This window comes from Daphnia pulicaria, chromosome 1 (assembly GCF_021234035.1).
Source record: "Daphnia pulicaria isolate SC F1-1A chromosome 1, SC_F0-13Bv2, whole genome shotgun sequence".
Taxonomy (NCBI): Eukaryota; Metazoa; Arthropoda; class Branchiopoda; order Diplostraca; family Daphniidae; genus Daphnia; species Daphnia pulicaria.
The window spans coordinates 42,539,626-42,558,017 of record NC_060913.1 but is presented as its reverse complement, the minus strand read 5'-3'; the positions used below and the strand labels follow the sequence as shown (position 1 = coordinate 42,558,017).

The 18,392-nt window shown below is 38.2% G+C and overlaps 4 non-coding genes and 39 pseudogenes across 4 annotated transcripts; all 43 read left to right on the top strand.

Moving 5' to 3' along the window:
- Nucleotide 1: 1 nt before the first annotated feature.
- On the top strand, nucleotides 2-120 carry LOC124321538 (annotated as a pseudogene).
- Nucleotides 121-404: 284 nt separating this feature from the next.
- On the top strand, nucleotides 405-523 carry LOC124321537 (annotated as a pseudogene).
- A 284-nt stretch (nucleotides 524-807) lies between these two features.
- LOC124321638 lies at nucleotides 808-926 on the top strand (annotated as a pseudogene).
- Nucleotides 927-1,480: 554 nt separating this feature from the next.
- Nucleotides 1,481-1,599, top strand: LOC124321536 (annotated as a pseudogene).
- A 284-nt stretch (nucleotides 1,600-1,883) lies between these two features.
- On the top strand, nucleotides 1,884-2,002 carry LOC124321637 (annotated as a pseudogene).
- Nucleotides 2,003-2,556: 554 nt separating this feature from the next.
- LOC124321533 lies at nucleotides 2,557-2,675 on the top strand (annotated as a pseudogene).
- A 284-nt stretch (nucleotides 2,676-2,959) lies between these two features.
- Nucleotides 2,960-3,078, top strand: LOC124321532 (annotated as a pseudogene).
- A 284-nt stretch (nucleotides 3,079-3,362) lies between these two features.
- On the top strand, nucleotides 3,363-3,481 carry LOC124321531 (annotated as a pseudogene).
- Nucleotides 3,482-3,765: 284 nt separating this feature from the next.
- On the top strand, nucleotides 3,766-3,884 carry LOC124321530 (annotated as a pseudogene).
- A 284-nt stretch (nucleotides 3,885-4,168) lies between these two features.
- LOC124321529 lies at nucleotides 4,169-4,287 on the top strand (annotated as a pseudogene).
- A 284-nt stretch (nucleotides 4,288-4,571) lies between these two features.
- On the top strand, nucleotides 4,572-4,690 carry LOC124321528 (annotated as a pseudogene).
- A 284-nt stretch (nucleotides 4,691-4,974) lies between these two features.
- LOC124321527 lies at nucleotides 4,975-5,093 on the top strand (annotated as a pseudogene).
- A 284-nt stretch (nucleotides 5,094-5,377) lies between these two features.
- LOC124321798 lies at nucleotides 5,378-5,496 on the top strand (annotated as a pseudogene).
- A 283-nt stretch (nucleotides 5,497-5,779) lies between these two features.
- LOC124323148 lies at nucleotides 5,780-5,898 on the top strand. The gene has a single exon (XR_006915391.1). It is a non-coding gene; the product is annotated as a 5S ribosomal RNA (ribosomal RNA).
- Nucleotides 5,899-6,182: 284 nt separating this feature from the next.
- Nucleotides 6,183-6,301, top strand: LOC124321526 (annotated as a pseudogene).
- Nucleotides 6,302-6,585: 284 nt separating this feature from the next.
- LOC124321797 lies at nucleotides 6,586-6,704 on the top strand (annotated as a pseudogene).
- Nucleotides 6,705-6,987: 283 nt separating this feature from the next.
- LOC124323147 lies at nucleotides 6,988-7,106 on the top strand. Its single transcript, XR_006915390.1, has one exon. It is a non-coding gene; the product is annotated as a 5S ribosomal RNA (ribosomal RNA).
- A 282-nt stretch (nucleotides 7,107-7,388) lies between these two features.
- LOC124321525 lies at nucleotides 7,389-7,507 on the top strand (annotated as a pseudogene).
- A 284-nt stretch (nucleotides 7,508-7,791) lies between these two features.
- Nucleotides 7,792-7,910, top strand: LOC124321795 (annotated as a pseudogene).
- Nucleotides 7,911-8,193: 283 nt separating this feature from the next.
- LOC124321794 lies at nucleotides 8,194-8,312 on the top strand (annotated as a pseudogene).
- A 283-nt stretch (nucleotides 8,313-8,595) lies between these two features.
- On the top strand, nucleotides 8,596-8,714 carry LOC124323146. The gene has a single exon (XR_006915389.1). It is a non-coding gene; the product is annotated as a 5S ribosomal RNA (ribosomal RNA).
- Nucleotides 8,715-8,998: 284 nt separating this feature from the next.
- Nucleotides 8,999-9,117, top strand: LOC124321524 (annotated as a pseudogene).
- A 284-nt stretch (nucleotides 9,118-9,401) lies between these two features.
- LOC124321522 lies at nucleotides 9,402-9,520 on the top strand (annotated as a pseudogene).
- Nucleotides 9,521-9,804: 284 nt separating this feature from the next.
- Nucleotides 9,805-9,923, top strand: LOC124323145. The gene has a single exon (XR_006915388.1). It is a non-coding gene; the product is annotated as a 5S ribosomal RNA (ribosomal RNA).
- Nucleotides 9,924-10,207: 284 nt separating this feature from the next.
- Nucleotides 10,208-10,326, top strand: LOC124321521 (annotated as a pseudogene).
- A 284-nt stretch (nucleotides 10,327-10,610) lies between these two features.
- LOC124321520 lies at nucleotides 10,611-10,729 on the top strand (annotated as a pseudogene).
- A 284-nt stretch (nucleotides 10,730-11,013) lies between these two features.
- Nucleotides 11,014-11,132, top strand: LOC124321519 (annotated as a pseudogene).
- Nucleotides 11,133-11,416: 284 nt separating this feature from the next.
- Nucleotides 11,417-11,535, top strand: LOC124321517 (annotated as a pseudogene).
- Nucleotides 11,536-12,089: 554 nt separating this feature from the next.
- Nucleotides 12,090-12,208, top strand: LOC124321516 (annotated as a pseudogene).
- A 554-nt stretch (nucleotides 12,209-12,762) lies between these two features.
- LOC124321604 lies at nucleotides 12,763-12,881 on the top strand (annotated as a pseudogene).
- A 284-nt stretch (nucleotides 12,882-13,165) lies between these two features.
- On the top strand, nucleotides 13,166-13,284 carry LOC124321515 (annotated as a pseudogene).
- A 284-nt stretch (nucleotides 13,285-13,568) lies between these two features.
- On the top strand, nucleotides 13,569-13,687 carry LOC124321514 (annotated as a pseudogene).
- A 284-nt stretch (nucleotides 13,688-13,971) lies between these two features.
- LOC124321513 lies at nucleotides 13,972-14,090 on the top strand (annotated as a pseudogene).
- Nucleotides 14,091-14,374: 284 nt separating this feature from the next.
- On the top strand, nucleotides 14,375-14,493 carry LOC124321691 (annotated as a pseudogene).
- A 284-nt stretch (nucleotides 14,494-14,777) lies between these two features.
- On the top strand, nucleotides 14,778-14,896 carry LOC124321512 (annotated as a pseudogene).
- Nucleotides 14,897-15,180: 284 nt separating this feature from the next.
- LOC124321690 lies at nucleotides 15,181-15,299 on the top strand (annotated as a pseudogene).
- Nucleotides 15,300-15,583: 284 nt separating this feature from the next.
- LOC124321510 lies at nucleotides 15,584-15,702 on the top strand (annotated as a pseudogene).
- A 284-nt stretch (nucleotides 15,703-15,986) lies between these two features.
- Nucleotides 15,987-16,105, top strand: LOC124321688 (annotated as a pseudogene).
- Nucleotides 16,106-16,389: 284 nt separating this feature from the next.
- LOC124321509 lies at nucleotides 16,390-16,508 on the top strand (annotated as a pseudogene).
- A 284-nt stretch (nucleotides 16,509-16,792) lies between these two features.
- LOC124321687 lies at nucleotides 16,793-16,911 on the top strand (annotated as a pseudogene).
- Nucleotides 16,912-17,195: 284 nt separating this feature from the next.
- Nucleotides 17,196-17,314, top strand: LOC124321686 (annotated as a pseudogene).
- A 284-nt stretch (nucleotides 17,315-17,598) lies between these two features.
- On the top strand, nucleotides 17,599-17,717 carry LOC124321508 (annotated as a pseudogene).
- Nucleotides 17,718-18,001: 284 nt separating this feature from the next.
- On the top strand, nucleotides 18,002-18,120 carry LOC124321852 (annotated as a pseudogene).
- Nucleotides 18,121-18,392: the final 272 nt, after the last annotated feature.

The following is an 18,392-nucleotide window of genomic DNA, read 5'->3' as shown; positions in this document are numbered from 1 at the left end:
TGTCAACGGCCATATCACGTAGAACGCACCTGGTCTCGTCAGCTCCCAGAAGTTAAGTTACGTCGAGTCCCGTTAGTACTTGGAAGGGTGACCGCTTGGGAATACGGGATGTCGTTGGCGATGAATAGTTTGTTTTCAATAACAAATTTCTTGAAATTTTTTTTCAATCACGATGGTTACCAGTCCAAATTCGTAGATCAAAAATTTCAATGACACAGGGATGGGTTCAATTCATCTATAGGAATGATTCTGGATGAATTCCATTGAGAGTTTTTCAAAGTTGATCGCGTTTTTTTATTCGCGATGGTTACTAGTCCGAATTCAATGAACAAACATTTCAATCACTTTGAAGTGATTTTCTATTCATCCATTGGGACTGGGAGGGTAAATTTTCATTTTTGAATGTCAACGGCCATATCACGTAGAACGCACCTGGTCTCGTCAGCTCCCAGAAGTTAAGTTACGTCGAGTCCCGTTAGTACTTGGAAGGGTGACCGCTTGGGAATACGGGATGTCGTTGGCGATGAATAGTTTGTTTTCAGTAACAAATTTCTTGAAATTTTTTTTCAATCACGATGGTTACCAGTCCAAATTCGTAGATCAAAAATTTCAATGACACAGGGATGGGTTCAATTCTTCTATAGGAATGATTCTGGATGAATTCCATTGAGAGTTTTTCAAAGTTGATCGCGTTTTTTTATTCGCGATGGTTACCAGTCCGAATTCAATGAACAAACATTTCTATCACTTTGAAGTGATTTTCTATTCATCCATTGGGACTGGGAGGGTAAATTTTCATTTTTGAATGTCAACGGCCATATCACGTAGAACGCACCTGGTCTCGTCAGCTCCCAGAAGTTAATTTACGTCGAGTCCCGTTAGTACTTGGAAGGGTGACCGCTTGGGAATACGGGATGTCGTTGGCGATGAATAGTTTGTTTTCAATAACAAATTTCTTGAAATTTTTTTTCAATCACGATGGTTACCAGTCCAAATTCGTAGATCAAAAATTTCAATGACACAGGGATAGGTTCAATTCATCTATAGGAATGATTCTGGATGAATTCCGTTGAGAGTTTTTCAAAGTTGATCGCGTTTTTTTATTCGCGATGTTTACCAGTCCAAATTCAATGAACAAACATTTCTATCACTTTGAAGTGATTTTCTATTCATCCATTGGGATGATGTCGTTGGCGATGAATAGTTTGTTTTCAATAACAAATTTCTTGAAATTTTTTTTCAATCACGATGGTTACCAGTCCAAATTCGTAGATCAAAAATTTCAATGACACAGGGATAGGTTCAATTCATCTATAGGAATGATTCTGGATGAATTCCATTGAGAGTTTTTCAAAGTTGATCGCGTTTTTTTATTCGCGATGGTTACCAGTCCGAATTCAATGAACAAACATTTCAATCACTTTGAAGTGATTTTCTATTCATCCATTGGGAATGGGAGGGTAAATTTTCATTTTTGAATGTCAACGGCCATATCACGTAGAACGCACCTGGTCTCGTCAGCTCCCAGAAGTTAAGTTACGTCGAGTCCCGTTAGTACTTGGAAGGGTGACCGCTTGGGAATACGGGATGTCGTTGGCGATGAATAGTTTGTTTTCAGTAACAAATTTCTTGAAATTTTTTTTCAATCACGATGGTTACCAGTCCAAATTCGTAGATCAAAAATTTCAATGACACAGGGATGGGTTCAATTCTTCTATAGGAATGATTCTGGATGAATTCCATTGAGAGTTTTTCAAAGTTGATCGCGTTTTTTTATTCGCGATGGTTACCAGTCCGAATTCAATGAACAAACATTTCTATCACTTTGAAGTGATTTTCTATTCATCCATTGGGACTGGGAGGGTAAATTTTCATTTTTGAATGTCAACGGCCATATCACGTAGAACGCACCTGGTCTCGTCAGCTCCCAGAAGTTAATTTACGTCGAGTCCCGTTAGTACTTGGAAGGGTGACCGCTTGGGAATACGGGATGTCGTTGGCGATGAATAGTTTGTTTTCAATAACAAATTTCTTGAAATTTTTTTTCAATCACGATGGTTACCAGTCCAAATTCGTAGATCAAAAATTTCAATGACACAGGGATAGGTTCAATTCATCTATAGGAATGATTCTGGATGAATTCCGTTGAGAGTTTTTCAAAGTTGATCGCGTTTTTTTATTCGCGATGTTTACCAGTCCAAATTCAATGAACAAACATTTCTATCACTTTGAAGTGATTTTCTATTCATCCATTGGGATGATGTCGTTGGCGATGAATAGTTTGTTTTCAATAACAAATTTCTTGAAATTTTTTTTCAATCACGATGGTTACCAGTCCAAATTCGTAGATCAAAAATTTCAATGACACAGGGATAGGTTCAATTCATCTATAGGAATGATTCTGGATGAATTCCATTGAGAGTTTTTCAAAGTTGATCGCGTTTTTTTATTCGCGATGGTTACCAGTCCGAATTCAATGAACAAACATTTCAATCACTTTGAAGTGATTTTCTATTCATCCATTGGGAATGGGAGGGTAAATTTTCATTTTTGAATGTCAACGGCCATATCACGTAGAACGCACCTGGTCTCGTCAGCTCCCAGAAGTTAAGTTACGTCGAGTCCCGTTAGTACTTGGAAGGGTGACCGCTTGGGAATACGGGATGTCGTTGGCGATGAATAGTTTGTTTTCAATAACAAATTTCTTGAAATTTTTTTTCAATCACGATGGTTACCAGTCCAAATTCTTAGATCAAAAATTTCAATGACACAGGGATAGGTTCAATTCATCTATAGGAATGATTCTGGATGAATTCCATTGAGAGTTTTTCAAAGTTGATCGCGTTTTTTTATTCGCGATGGTTACCAGTCCGAATTCAATGAACAAACATTTCTATCACTTTGAAGTAATTTTCTATTCATCCATTGGGACTGGGAGGGTAAATTTTCATTTTTGAATGTCAACGGCCATATCACGTAGAACGCACCTGGTCTCGTCAGCTCCCAGAAGTTAAGTTACGTCGAGTCCCGTTAGTACTTGGAAGGGTGACCGCTTGGGAATACGGGATGTCGTTGGCGATGAATAGTTTGTTTTCAATAACAAATTTCTTGAAATTTTTTTTCAATCACGATGGTTACCAGTCCAAATTCGTAGATCAAAAATTTCAATGACACAGGGATAGGTTCAATTCATCTATAGGAATGATTCTGGATGAATTCCATTGAGAGTTTTTCAAAGTTGATCGCGTTTTTTTATTCGCGATGGTTACCAGTCCGAATTCAATGAACAAACATTTCAATCACTTTGAAGTGATTTTCTATTCATCCATTGGGAATGGGAGGGTAAATTTTCATTTTTGAATGTCAACGGCCATATCACGTAGAACGCACCTGGTCTCGTCAGCTCCCAGAAGTTAAGTTACGTCGAGTCCCGTTAGTACTTGGAAGGGTGACCGCTTGGGAATACGGGATGTCGTTGGCGATGAATAGTTTGTTTTCAATAACAAATTTCTTGAAATTTTTTTTCAATCACGATGGTTACCAGTCCAAATTCTTAGATCAAAAATTTCAATGACACAGGGATAGGTTCAATTCATCTATAGGAATGATTCTGGATGAATTCCATTGAGAGTTTTTCAAAGTTGATCGCGTTTTTTTATTCGCGATGGTTACCAGTCCGAATTCAATGAACAAACATTTCTATCACTTTGAAGTAATTTTCTATTCATCCATTGGGACTGGGAGGGTAAATTTTCATTTTTGAATGTCAACGGCCATATCACGTAGAACGCACCTGGTCTCGTCAGCTCCCAGAAGTTAAGTTACGTCGAGTCCCGTTAGTACTTGGAAGGGTGACCGCTTGGGAATACGGGATGTCGTTGGCGATGAATAGTTTGTTTTCAATAACAAATTTCTTGAAATTTTTTTTCAATCACGATGGTTACCAGTCCAAATTCGTAGATCAAAAATTTCAATGACACAGGGATAGGTTCAATTCATCTATAGGAATGATTCTGGATGAATTCCATTGAGAGTTTTTCAAAGTTGATCGCGTTTTTTTATTCGCGATGGTTACCAGTCCGAATTCAATGAACAAACATTTCAATCACTTTGAAGTGATTTTCTATTCATCCATTGGGAATGGGAGGGTAAATTTTCATTTTTGAATGTCAACGGCCATATCACGTAGAACGCACCTGGTCTCGTCAGCTCCCAGAAGTTAAGTTACGTCGAGTCCCGTTAGTACTTGGAAGGGTGACCGCTTGGGAATACGGGATGTCGTTGGCGATGAATAGTTTGTTTTCAATAACAAATTTCTTGAAATTTTTTTTCAATCACGATGGTTACCAGTCCAAATTCTTAGATCAAAAATTTCAATGACACAGGGATAGGTTCAATTCATCTATAGGAATGATTCTGGATGAATTCCATTGAGAGTTTTTCAAAGTTGATCGCGTTTTTTTATTCGCGATGGTTACCAGTCCGAATTCAATGAACAAACATTTCTATCACTTTGAAGTGATTTTCTATTCATCCATTGGGACTGGGAGGGTAAATTTTCATTTTTGAATGTCAACGGCCATATCACGTAGAACGCACCTGGTCTCGTCAGCTCCCAGAAGTTAAGTTACGTCGAGTCCCGTTAGTACTTGGAAGGGTGACCGCTTGGGAATACGGGATGTCGTTGGCGATGAATAGTTTGTTTTCAATAACAAATTTCTTGAAATTTTTTTTCAATCACGATGGTTACCAGTCCAAATTCGTAGATCAAAAATTTCAATGACAAAGGGATAGGTTCAATTCATCTATAGGAATGATTCTGGATGAATTCCATTGAGAGTTTTTCAAAGTTGATCGCGTTTTTTTATTCGCGATGGTTACCAGTCCGAATTCAATGAACAAACATTTCAATCACTTTGAAGTGATTTTCTATTCATCCATTGGGAATGGGAGGGTAAATTTTCATTTTTGAATGTCAACGGCCATATCACGTAGAACGCACCTGGTCTCGTCAGCTCCCAGAAGTTAAGTTACGTCGAGTCCCGTTAGTACTTGGAAGGGTGACCGCTTGGGAATACGGGATGTCGTTGGCGATGAATAGTTTGTTTTCAATAACAAATTTCTTGAAATTTTTTTTCAATCACGATGGTTACCAGTCCAAATTCGTAGATCAAAAATTTCAATGACACATGGATAGGTTCAATTCATCTATAGGAATGATTCTGGATGAATTCCATTGAGAGTTTTTCAAAGTTGATCGCGTTTTTTTATTCGCGATGGTTACCAGTCCGAATTCAATGAACAAACATTTCAATCACTTTGAAGTGATTTTCTATTCATCCATTGGGAATGGGAGGGTAAATTTTCATTTTTGAATGTCAACGGCCATATCACGTAGAACGCACCTGGTCTCGTCAGCTCCCAGAAGTTAAGTTACGTCTAGTCCCGTTAGTACTTGGAAGGGTGACCGCTTGGGAATACGGGATGTCGTTGGCGATGAATAGTTTGTTTTCAATAACAAATTTCTTGAAATTTTTTTCAATCACGATGGTTACCAGTCCAAATTCGTAGATCAAAAATTTCAATGACACAGGGATAGGTTCAATTCATCTATAGGAATGATTCTGGATGAATTCCATTGAGAGTTTTTCAAAGTTGATCGCGTTTTTTTATTCGCGATGGTTACCAGTCCGAATTCAATGAACAAACATTTCAATCACTTTGAAGTGATTTTCTATTCATCCATTGGGAATGGGAGGGTAAATTTTCATTTTTGAATGTCAACGGCCATATCACGTAGAACGCACCTGGTCTCATCAGCTCCCAGAAGTTAAGTTACGTCGAGTCCCGTTAGTACTTGGAAGGGTGACCGCTTGGGAATACGGGATGTCGTTGGCGATGAATAGTTTGTTTTCAATAACAAATTTCTTGAAATTTTTTTTCAATCACGATGGTTACCAGTCCAAATTCGTAGATCAAAAATTTCAATGACACATGGATAGGTTCAATTCATCTATAGGAATGATTCTGGATGAATTCCATTGAGAGTTTTTCAAAGTTGATCGCGTTTTTTTATTCGCGATGGTTACCAGTCCGAATTCAATGAACAAACATTTCAATCACTTTGAAGTGATTTTCTATTCATCCATTGGGAATGGGAGGGTAAATTTTCATTTTTGAATGTCAACGGCCATATCACGTAGAACGCACCTGGTCTCGTCAGCTCCCAGAAGTTAAGTTACGTCGAGTCCCGTTAGTACTTGGAAGGGTGACCGCTTGGGAATACGGGATGTCGTTGGCGATGAATAGTTTGTTTTCAATAATAAATTTCTTGAAATTTTTTTTCAATCACGATGGTTACCAGTCCAAATTCCTAGATCAAAAATTTCAATGACACAGGGATAGGTTCAATTCATCTATAGGAATGATTCTGGATGAATTCCATTGAGAGTTTTTCAAAGTTGATCGCGTTTTTTTATTCGCGATGGTTACCAGTCCGAATTCAATGAACAAACATTTCAATCACTTTGAAGTGATTTTCTATTCATCCATTGGGACTGGGAGGGTAAATTTTCATTTTTGAATGTCAACGGCCATATCACGTAGAACGCACCTGGTCTCGTCAGCTCCCAGAAGTTAAGTTACGTCTAGTCCCGTTAGTACTTGGAAGGGTGACCGCTTGGGAATACGGGATGTCGTTGGCGATGAATAGTTTGTTTTCAATAACAAATTTCTTGAAATTTTTTTCAATCACGATGGTTACCAGTCCAAATTCGTAGATCAAAAATTTCAATGACACAGGGATAGGTTCAATTCATCTATAGGAATGATTCTGGATGAATTCCATTGAGAGTTTTTCAAAGTTGATCGCGTTTTTTTATTCGCGATGGTTACCAGTCCGAATTCAATGAACAAACATTTCAATCACTTTGAAGTGATTTTCTATTCATCCATTGGGAATGGGAGGGTAAATTTTCATTTTTGAATGTCAACGGCCATATCACGTAGAACGCACCTGGTCTCATCAGCTCCCAGAAGTTAAGTTACGTCGAGTCCCGTTAGTACTTGGAAGGGTGACCGCTTGGGAATACGGGATGTCGTTGGCGATGAATAGTTTGTTTTCAATAACAAATTTCTTGAAATTTTTTTCAATCACGATGGTTACCAGTCCAAATTCGTAGATCAAAAATTTCAATGACACATGGATAGGTTCAATTCATCTATAGGAATGATTCTGGATGAATTCCATTGAGAGTTTTTCAAAGTTGATCGCGTTTTTTTATTCGCGATGTTACCAGTCCGAATTCAATGAACAAACATTTCAATCACTTTGAAGTGATTTTCTATTCATCCATTGGGAATGGGAGGGTAAATTTTCATTTTTGAATGTCAACGGCCATATCACGTAGAACGCACCTGGTCTCGTCAGCTCCCAGAAGTTAAGTTACGTCGAGTCCCGTTAGTACTTGGAAGGGTGACCGCTTGGGAATACGGGATGTCGTTGGCGATGAATAGTTTGTTTTCAATAATAAATTTCTTGAAATTTTTTTTCAATCACGATGGTTACCAGTCCAAATTCCTAGATCAAAAATTTCAATGACACAGGGATAGGTTCAATTCATCTATAGGAATGATTCTGGATGAATTCCATTGAGAGTTTTTCAAAGTTGATCGCGTTTTTTTATTCGCGATGGTTACCAGTCCGAATTCAATGAACAAACATTTCAATCACTTTGAAGTGATTTTCTATTCATCCATTGGGACTGGGAGGGTAAATTTTCATTTTTGAATGTCAACGGCCATATCACGTAGAACGCACCTGGTCTCGTCAGCTCCCAGAAGTTAAGTTACGTCTAGTCCCGTTAGTACTTGGAAGGGTGACCGCTTGGGAATACGGGATGTCGTTGGCGATGAATAGTTTGTTTTCAATAACAAATTTCTTGAAATTTTTTTCAATCACGATGGTTACCAGTCCAAATTCGTAGATCAAAAATTTCAATGACACAGGGATAGGTTCAATTCATCTATAGGAATGATTCTGGATGAATTCCATTGAGAGTTTTTCAAAGTTGATCGCGTTTTTTTATTCGCGATGGTTACCAGTCCGAATTCAATGAACAAACATTTCAATCACTTTGAAGTGATTTTCTATTCATCCATTGGGAATGGGAGGGTAAATTTTCATTTTTGAATGTCAACGGCCATATCACGTAGAACGCACCTGGTCTCGTCAGCTCCCAGAAGTTAAGTTACGTCTAGTCCCGTTAGTACTTGGAAGGGTGACCGCTTGGGAATACGGGATGTCGTTGGCGATGAATAGTTTGTTTTCAATAACAAATTTCTTGAAATTTTTTTCAATCACGATGGTTACCAGTCCAAATTCGTAGATCAAAAATTTCAATGACACAGGGATAGGTTCAATTCATCTATAGGAATGATTCTGGATGAATTCCATTGAGAGTTTTTCAAAGTTGATCGCGTTTTTTTATTCGCGATGGTTACCAGTCCGAATTCAATGAACAAACATTTCAATCACTTTGAAGTGATTTTCTATTCATCCATTGGGAATGGGAGGGTAAATTTTCATTTTTGAATGTCAACGGCCATATCACGTAGAACGCACCTGGTCTCATCAGCTCCCAGAAGTTAAGTTACGTCGAGTCCCGTTAGTACTTGGAAGGGTGACCGCTTGGGAATACGGGATGTCGTTGGCGATGAATAGTTTGTTTTCAATAACAAATTTCTTGAAATTTTTTTTCAATCACGATGGTTACCAGTCCAAATTCGTAGATCAAAAATTTCAATGACACATGGATAGGTTCAATTCATCTATAGGAATGATTCTGGATGAATTCCATTGAGAGTTTTTCAAAGTTGATCGCGTTTTTTTATTCGCGATGGTTACCAGTCCGAATTCAATGAACAAACATTTCAATCACTTTGAAGTGATTTTCTATTCATCCATTGGGAATGGGAGGGTAAATTTTCATTTTTGAATGTCAACGGCCATATCACGTAGAACGCACCTGGTCTCGTCAGCTCCCAGAAGTTAAGTTACGTCGAGTCCCGTTAGTACTTGGAAGGGTGACCGCTTGGGAATACGGGATGTCGTTGGCGATGAATAGTTTGTTTTCAATAATAAATTTCTTGAAATTTTTTTTCAATCACGATGGTTACCAGTCCAAATTCCTAGATCAAAAATTTCAATGACACAGGGATAGGTTCAATTCATCTATAGGAATGATTCTGGATGAATTCCATTGAGAGTTTTTCAAAGTTGATCGCGTTTTTTTATTCGCGATGGTTACCAGTCCGAATTCAATGAACAAACATTTCAATCACTTTGAAGTGATTTTCTATTCATCCATTGGGAATGGGAGGGTAAATTTTCATTTTTGAATGTCAACGGCCATATCACGTAGAACGCACCTGGTCTCGTCAGCTCCCAGAAGTTAAGTTACGTCGAGTCCCGTTAGTACTTGGAAGGGTGACCGCTTGGGAATACGGGATGTCGTTGGCGATGAATAGTTTGTTTTCAATAACAAATTTCTTGAAATTTTTTTTCAATCACGATGGTTACCAGTCCAAATTCGTAGATCAAAAATTTCAATGACACAGGGATAGGTTCAATTCATCTATAGGAATGATTCTGGATGAATTCCATTGAGAGTTTTTCAAAGTTGATCGCGTTTTTTTATTCGCGATGGTTACCAGTCCGAATTCAATGAACAAACATTTCAATCACTTTGAAGTGATTTTCTATTCATCCATTGGGAATGGGAGGGTAAATTTTCATTTTTGAATGTCAACGGCCATATCACGTAGAACGCACCTGGTCTCATCAGCTCCCAGAAGTTAAGTTACGTCGAGTCCCGTTAGTACTTGGAAGGGTGACCGCTTGGGAATACGGGATGTCGTTGGCGATGAATAGTTTGTTTTCAATAACAAATTTCTTGAAATTTTTTTTCAATCACGATGGTTACCAGTCCAAATTCGTAGATCAAAAATTTCAATGACACATGGATAGGTTCAATTCATCTATAGGAATGATTCTGGATGAATTCCATTGAGAGTTTTTCAAAGTTGATCGCGTTTTTTTATTCGCGATGGTTACCAGTCCGAATTCAATGAACAAACATTTCAATCACTTTGAAGTGATTTTCTATTCATCCATTGGGAATGGGAGGGTAAATTTTCATTTTTGAATGTCAACGGCCATATCACGTAGAACGCACCTGGTCTCGTCAGCTCCCAGAAGTTAAGTTACGTCGAGTCCCGTTAGTACTTGGAAGGGTGACCGCTTGGGAATACGGGATGTCGTTGGCGATGAATAGTTTGTTTTCAATAATAAATTTCTTGAAATTTTTTTTCAATCACGATGGTTACCAGTCCAAATTCCTAGATCAAAAATTTCAATGACACAGGGATAGGTTCAATTCATCTATAGGAATGATTCTGGATGAATTCCATTGAGAGTTTTTCAAAGTTGATCGCGTTTTTTTATTCGCGATGGTTACCAGTCCGAATTCAATGAACAAACATTTCAATCACTTTGAAGTGATTTTCTATTCATCCATTGGGAATGGGAGGGTAAATTTTCATTTTTGAATGTCAACGGCCATATCACGTAGAACGCACCTGGTCTCGTCAGCTCCCAGAAGTTAAGTTACGTCGAGTCCCGTTAGTACTTGGAAGGGTGACCGCTTGGGAATACGGGATGTCGTTGGCGATGAATAGTTTGTTTTCAATAACAAATTTCTTGAAATTTTTTTTCAATCACGATGGTTACCAGTCCAAATTCGTAGATCAAAAATTTCAATGACACAGGGATAGGTTCAATTCATCTATAGGAATGATTCTGGATGAATTCCATTGAGAGTTTTTCAAAGTTGATCGCGTTTTTTTATTCGCGATGGTTACCAGTCCGAATTCAATGAACAAACATTTCAATCACTTTGAAGTGATTTTCTATTCATCCATTGGGAATGGGAGGGTAAATTTTCATTTTTGAATGTCAACGGCCATATCACGTAGAACGCACCTGGTCTCGTCAGCTCCCAGAAGTTAAGTTACGTCGAGTCCCGTTAGTACTTGGAAGGGTGACCGCTTGGGAATACGGGATGTCGTTGGCGATGAATAGTTTGTTTTCAATAACAAATTTCTTGAAATTTTTTTTCAATCACGATGGTTACCAGTCCAAATTCGTAGATCAAAAATTTCAATGACACATGGATAGGTTCAATTCATCTATAGGAATGATTCTGGATGAATTCCATTGAGAGTTTTTCAAAGTTGATCGCGTTTTTTTATTCGCGATGGTTACCAGTCCGAATTCAATGAACAAACATTTCTATCACTTTGAAGTGATTTTCTATTCATCCATTGGGACTGGGAGGGTAAATTTTCATTTTTGAATGTCAACGGCCATATCACGTAGAACGCACCTGGTCTCGTCAGCTCCCAGAAGTTAAGTTACGTCGAGTCCCGTTAGTACTTGGAAGGGTGACCGCTTGGGAATACGGGATGTCGTTGGCGATGAATAGTTTGTTTTCAATAACAAATTTCTTGAAATTTTTTTTCAATCACGATGGTTACCAGTCCAAATTCGTAGATCAAAAATTTCAATGACACAGGGATAGGTTCAATTCATCTATAGGAATGATTCTGGATGAATTCCGTTGAGAGTTTTTCAAAGTTGATCGCGTTTTTTTATTCGCGATGTTTACCAGTCCAAATTCAATGAACAAACATTTCTATCACTTTGAAGTGATTTTCTATTCATCCATTGGGATGATGTCGTTGGCGATGAATAGTTTGTTTTCAATAACAAATTTCTTGAAATTTTTTTTCAATCACGATGGTTACCAGTCCAAATTCGTAGATCAAAAATTTCAATGACACAGGGATGGGTTCAATTCATCTATAGGAATGATTCTGGATGAATTCCATTGAGAGTTTTTCAAAGTTGATCGCGTTTTTTTATTCGCGATGGTTACCAGTCCGAATTCAATGAACAAACATTTCAATCACTTTGAAGTGATTTTCTATTCATCCATTGGGACTGGGAGGGTAAATTTTCATTTTTGAATGTCAACGGCCATATCACGTAGAACGCACCTGGTCTCGTCAGCTCCCAGAAGTTAAGTTACGTCGAGTCCCGTTAGTACTTGGAAGGGTGACCGCTTGGGAATACGGGATGTCGTTGGCGATGAATAGTTTGTTTTCAATAACAAATTTCTTGAAATTTTTTTTCAATCACGATGGTTACCAGTCCAAATTCGTAGATCAAAAATTTCAATGACACAGGGATAGGTTCAATTCATCTATAGGAATGATTCTGGATGAATTCCGTTGAGAGTTTTTCAAAGTTGATCGCGTTTTTTTATTCGCGATGTTTACCAGTCCAAATTCAATGAACAAACATTTCTATCACTTTGAAGTGATTTTCTATTCATCCATTGGGATGATGTCGTTGGCGATGAATAGTTTGTTTTCAATAACAAATTTCTTGAAATTTTTTTTCAATCACGATGGTTACCAGTCCAAATTCGTAGATCAAAAATTTCAATGACACAGGGATGGGTTCAATTCATCTATAGGAATGATTCTGGATGAATTCCATTGAGAGTTTTTCAAAGTTGATCGCGTTTTTTTATTCGCGATGGTTACCAGTCCGAATTCAATGAACAAACATTTCAATCACTTTGAAGTGATTTTCTATTCATCCATTGGGACTGGGAGGGTAAATTTTCATTTTTGAATGTCAACGGCCATATCACGTAGAACGCACCTGGTCTCGTCAGCTCCCAGAAGTTAAGTTACGTCGAGTCCCGTTAGTACTTGGAAGGGTTACCGCTTGGGAATACGGGATGTCGTTGGCGATGAATAGTTTGTTTTCAATAACTAATTTCTTGAAATTTTTTTTCAATCACGATGGTTACCAGTCCAAATTCATAGATCAAAAATTTCAATGACACAGGGATAGGTTCAATTCATCTATAGGAATGATTCTGGATGAATTCCATTGAGAGTTTTTCAAAGTTGATCGCGTTTTTTTATTCGCGATGGTTACCAGTCCGAATTCAATGAACAAACATTTCAATCACTTTGAAGTGATTTTCTATTCATCCATTGGGACTGGGAGGGTAAATTTTCATTTTTGAATGTCAACGGCCATATCACGTAGAACGCACCTGGTCTCGTCAGCTCCCAGAAGTTAAGTTACGTCGAGTCCCGTTAGTACTTGGAAGGGTGACCGCTTGGGAATACGGGATGTCGTTGGCGATGAATAGTTTGTTTTCAATAACAAATTTCTTGAAATTTTTTTTCAATCACGATGGTTACCAGTCCAAATTCTTAGATCAAAAATTTCAATGACACAGGGATAGGTTCAATTCATCTATAGGAATGATTCTGGATGAATTCCATTGAGAGTTTTTCAAAGTTGATCGCGTTTTTTTATTCGCGATGGTTACCAGTCCGAATTCAATGAACAAACATTTCAATCACTTTGAAGTGATTTTCTATTCATCCATTGGGACTGGGAGGGTAAATTTTCATTTTTGAATGTCAACGGCCATATCACGTAGAACGCACCTGGTCTCGTCAGCTCCCAGAAGTTAAGTTACGTCGAGTCCCGTTAGTACTTGGAAGGGTGACCGCTTGGGAATACGGGATGTCGTTGGCGATGAATAGTTTGTTTTCAATAACAAATTTCTTGAAATTTTTTTTCAATCACGATGGTTACCAGTCCAAATTCTTAGATCAAAAATTTCAATGACACAGGGATAGGTTCAATTCATCTATAGGAATGATTCTGGATGAATTCCATTGAGAGTTTTTCAAAGTTGATCGCGTTTTTTTATTCGCGATGGTTACCAGTCCGAATTCAATGAACAAACATTTCAATCACTTTGAAGTGATTTTCTATTCATCCATTGGGACTGGGAGGGTAAATTTTCATTTTTGAATGTCAACGGCCATATCACGTAGAACGCACCTGGTCTCGTCAGCTCCCAGAAGTTAAGTTACGTCGAGTCCCGTTAGTACTTGGAAGGGTGACCGCTTGGGAATACGGGATGTCGTTGGCGATGAATAGTTTGTTTTCAATAACAAATTTCTTGAAATTTTTTTTCAATCACGATGGTTACCAGTCCAAATTCGTAGATCAAAAATTTCAATGACACAGGGATAGGTTCAATTCATCTATAGGAATGATTCTGGATGAATTCCATTGGGAGTTTTTCAAAGTTGACCGCGTTTTTTTATTCGCGATGGTTACCAGTCCGAATTCAATGAACAAACATTTCTATCACTTTGAAGTGATTTTCTATTCATCCATTGGGACTGGGAGGGTAAATTTTCATTTTTGAATCTCAACGGCCATATCACGTAGAACGCACCTGGTCTCGTCAGCTCCCAGAAGTTAAGTTACGTCGAGTCCCGTTAGTACTTGGAAGGGTGACCGCTTGGGAATACGGGATGTCGTTGGCGATGAATAGTTTGTTTTCAATAACAAATTTCTTGAAATTTTTTTTCAATCACGATGGTTACCAGTCCAAATTCTTAGATCAAAAATTTCAATGACACAGGGATAGGTTCAATTCATCTATAGGAATGATTCTGGATGAATTCCATTGAGAGTTTTTCAAAGTTGATCGCGTTTTTTTATTCGCGATGGTTACCAGTCCGAATTCAATGAACAAACATTTCAATCACTTTGAAGTGATTTTCTATTCATCCATTGGGACTGGGAGGGTAAATTTTCATTTTTGAATGTCAACGGCCATATCACGTAGAACGCACCTGGTCTCGTCAGCTCCCAGAAGTTAAGTTACGTCGAGTCCCGTTAGTACTTGGAAGGGTGACCGCTTGGGAATACGGGATGTCGTTGGCGATGAATAGTTTGTTTTCAATAACAAATTTCTTGAAATTTTTTTTCAATCACGATGGTTACCAGTCCAAATTCGTAGATCAAAAATTTCAATGACACAGGGATAGGTTCAATTCATCTATAGGAATGATTCTGGATGAATTCCATTGGGAGTTTTTCAAAGTTGACCGCGTTTTTTTATTCGCGATGGTTACCAGTCCGAATTCAATGAACAAACATTTCTATCACTTTGAAGTGATTTTCTATTCATCCATTGGGACTGGGAGGGTAAATTTTCATTTTTGAATCTCAACGGCCATATCACGTAGAACGCACCTGGTCTCGTCAGCTCCCAGAAGTTAAGTTACGTCGAGTCCCGTTAGTACTTGGAAGGGTGACCGCTTGGGAATACGGGATGTCGTTGGCGATGAATAGTTTGTTTTCAATAACAAATTTCTTGAAATTTTTTTTCAATCACGATGGTTACCAGTCCAAATTCTTAGATCAAAAATTTCAATGACACAGGGATAGGTTCAATTCATCTATAGGAATGATTCTGGATGAATTCCATTGAGAGTTTTTCAAAGTTGATCGCGTTTTTTTATTCGCGATGGTTACCAGTCCGAATTCAATGAACAAACATTTCTATCACTTTGAAGTGATTTTCTATTCATCCATTGGGACTGGGAGGGTAAATTTTCATTTTTGAATGTCAACGGCCATATCACGTAGAACGCACCTGGTCTCGTCAGCTCCCAGAAGTTAAGTTACGTCGAGTCCCGTTAGTACTTGGAAGGGTGACCGCTTGGGAATACGGGATGTCGTTGGCGATGAATAGTTTGTTTTCAATAACAAATTTCTTGAAATTTTTTTTCAATCACGATGGTTACCATTCCAAATTCGTAGATCAAAAATTTCAATGACACAGGGATAGGTTCAATTCATCTATAGGAATGATTCTGGATGAATTCCATTGAGAGTTTTTCAAAGTTGATCGCCTTTTTTTATTCGCGATGGTTACCAGTCCGAATTCAATGAACAAACATTTCTATCACTTTGAAGTGATTTTCTATTCATCCATTGGGACTGGGAGGGTAAATTTTCATTTTTGAATCTCAACGGCCATATCACGTAGAACGCACCTGGTCTCGTCAGCTCCCAGAAGTTAAGTTACGTCGAGTCCCGTTAGTACTTGGAAGGGTGACCGCTTGGGAATACGGGATGTCGTTGGCGATGAATAGTTTGTTTTCAATAACAAATTTCTTGAAATTTTTTTTCAATCACGATGGTTACCAGTCCAAATTCGTAGATCAAAAATTTCAATGACACAGGGATAGGTTCAATTCATCTATAGGAATGATTCTGGATGAATTCCATTGAGAGTTTTTCAAAGTTGATCGCGTTTTTTTATTCGCGATGGTTACCAGTCCGAATTCAATGAACAAACATTTCAATCACTTTGAAGTGATTTTCTATTCATCCATTGGGACTGGGAGGGTAAATTTTCATTTTTGAATGTCAACGGCCATATCACGTAGAACGCACCTGGTCTCGTCAGCTCCCAGAAGTTAAGTTACGTCGAGTCCCGTTAGTACTTGGAAGGGTGACCGCTTGGGAATACGGGATGTCGTTGGCGATGAATAGTTTGTTTTCAATAACAAATTTCTTGAAATTTTTTTTCAATCACGATGGTTACCAGTCCAAATTCGTAGATCAAAAATTTCAATGACACAGGGATAGGTTCAATTCATCTATAGGAATGATTCTGGATGAATTCCATTGGGAGTTTTTCAAAGTTGACCGCGTTTTTTTATTCGCGATGGTTACCAGTCCGAATTCAATGAACAAACATTTCTATCACTTTGAAGTGATTTTCTATTCATCCATTGGGACTGGGAGGGTAAATTTTCATTTTTGAATCTCAACGGCCATATCACGTAGAACGCACCTGGTCTCGTCAGCTCCCAGAAGTTAAGTTACGTCGAGTCCCGTTAGTACTTGGAAGGGTGACCGCTTGGGAATACGGGATGTCGTTGGCGATGAATAGTTTGTTTTCAATAACAAATTTCTTGAAATTTTTTTTCAATCACGATGGTTACCAGTCCAAATTCTTAGATCAAAAATTTCAATGACACAGGGATAGGTTCAATTCATCTATAGGAATGATTCTGGATGAATTCCATTGGGAGTTTTTCAAAGTTGACCGCGTTTTTTTATTCGCGATGGTTACCAGTCCGAATTCAATGAACAAACATTTCTATCACTTTGAAGTGATTTTCTATTCATCCATTGGGACTGGGAGGGTAAATTTTCATTTTTGAATCTCAACGGCCATATCACGTAGAACGCACCTGGTCTCGTCAGCTCCCAGAAGTTAAGTTACGTCGAGTCCCGTTAGTACTTGGAAGGGTGACCGCTTGGGAATACGGGATGTCGTTGGCGATGAATAGTTTGTTTTCAATAACAAATTTCTTGAAATTTTTTTTCAATCACGATGGTTACCAGTCCAAATTCTTAGATCAAAAATTTCAATGACACAGGGATAGGTTCAATTCATCTATAGGAATGATTCTGGATGAATTCCATTGAGAGTTTTTCAAAGTTGATCGCGTTTTTTTATTCGCGATGGTTACCAGTCCGAATTCAATGAACAAACATTTCTATCACTTTGAAGTGATTTTCTATTCATCCATTGGGACTGGGAGGGTAAATTTTCATTTTTGAATGTCAACGGCCATATCACGTAGAACGCACCTGGTCTCGTCAGCTCCCAGAAGTTAAGTTACGTCGAGTCCCGTTAGTACTTGGAAGGGTGACCGCTTGGGAATACGGGATGTCGTTGGCGATGAATAGTTTGTTTTCAATAACAAATTTCTTGAAATTTTTTTTCAATCACGATGGTTACCATTCCAAATTCGTAGATCAAAAATTTCAATGACACAGGGATAGGTTCAATTCATCTATAGGAATGATTCTGGATGAATTCCATTGAGAGTTTTTCAAAGTTGATCGCGTTTTTTTATTCGCGATGGTTACCAGTCCGAATTCAATGAACAAACATTTCAATCACTTTGAAGTGATTTTCTATTCATCCATTGGGACTGGGAGGGTAAATTTTCATTTTTGAATGTCAACGGCCATATCACGTAGAACGCACCTGGTCTCGTCAGCTCCAAGAAGTTAAGTTACGTCGAGTCCCGTTAGTACTTGGAAGGGTGACCGCTTGGGAATACGGGATGTCGTTGGCGATGAATAGTTTGTTTTCAATAACAAATTTCTTGAAATTTTTTTTCAATCACGATGGTTACCAGTCCAAATTCGTAGATCAAAAATTTCAATGACACATGGATAGGTTCAATTCATCTATAGGAATGATTCTGGATGAATTCCATTGAGAGTTTTTCAAAGTTGATCGCGTTTTTTTATTCGCGATGGTTACCAGTCCGAATTCAATGAACAAACATTTCTATCACTTTGAAGTGATTTTCTATTCATCCATTGGGACTGGGAGGGTAAATTT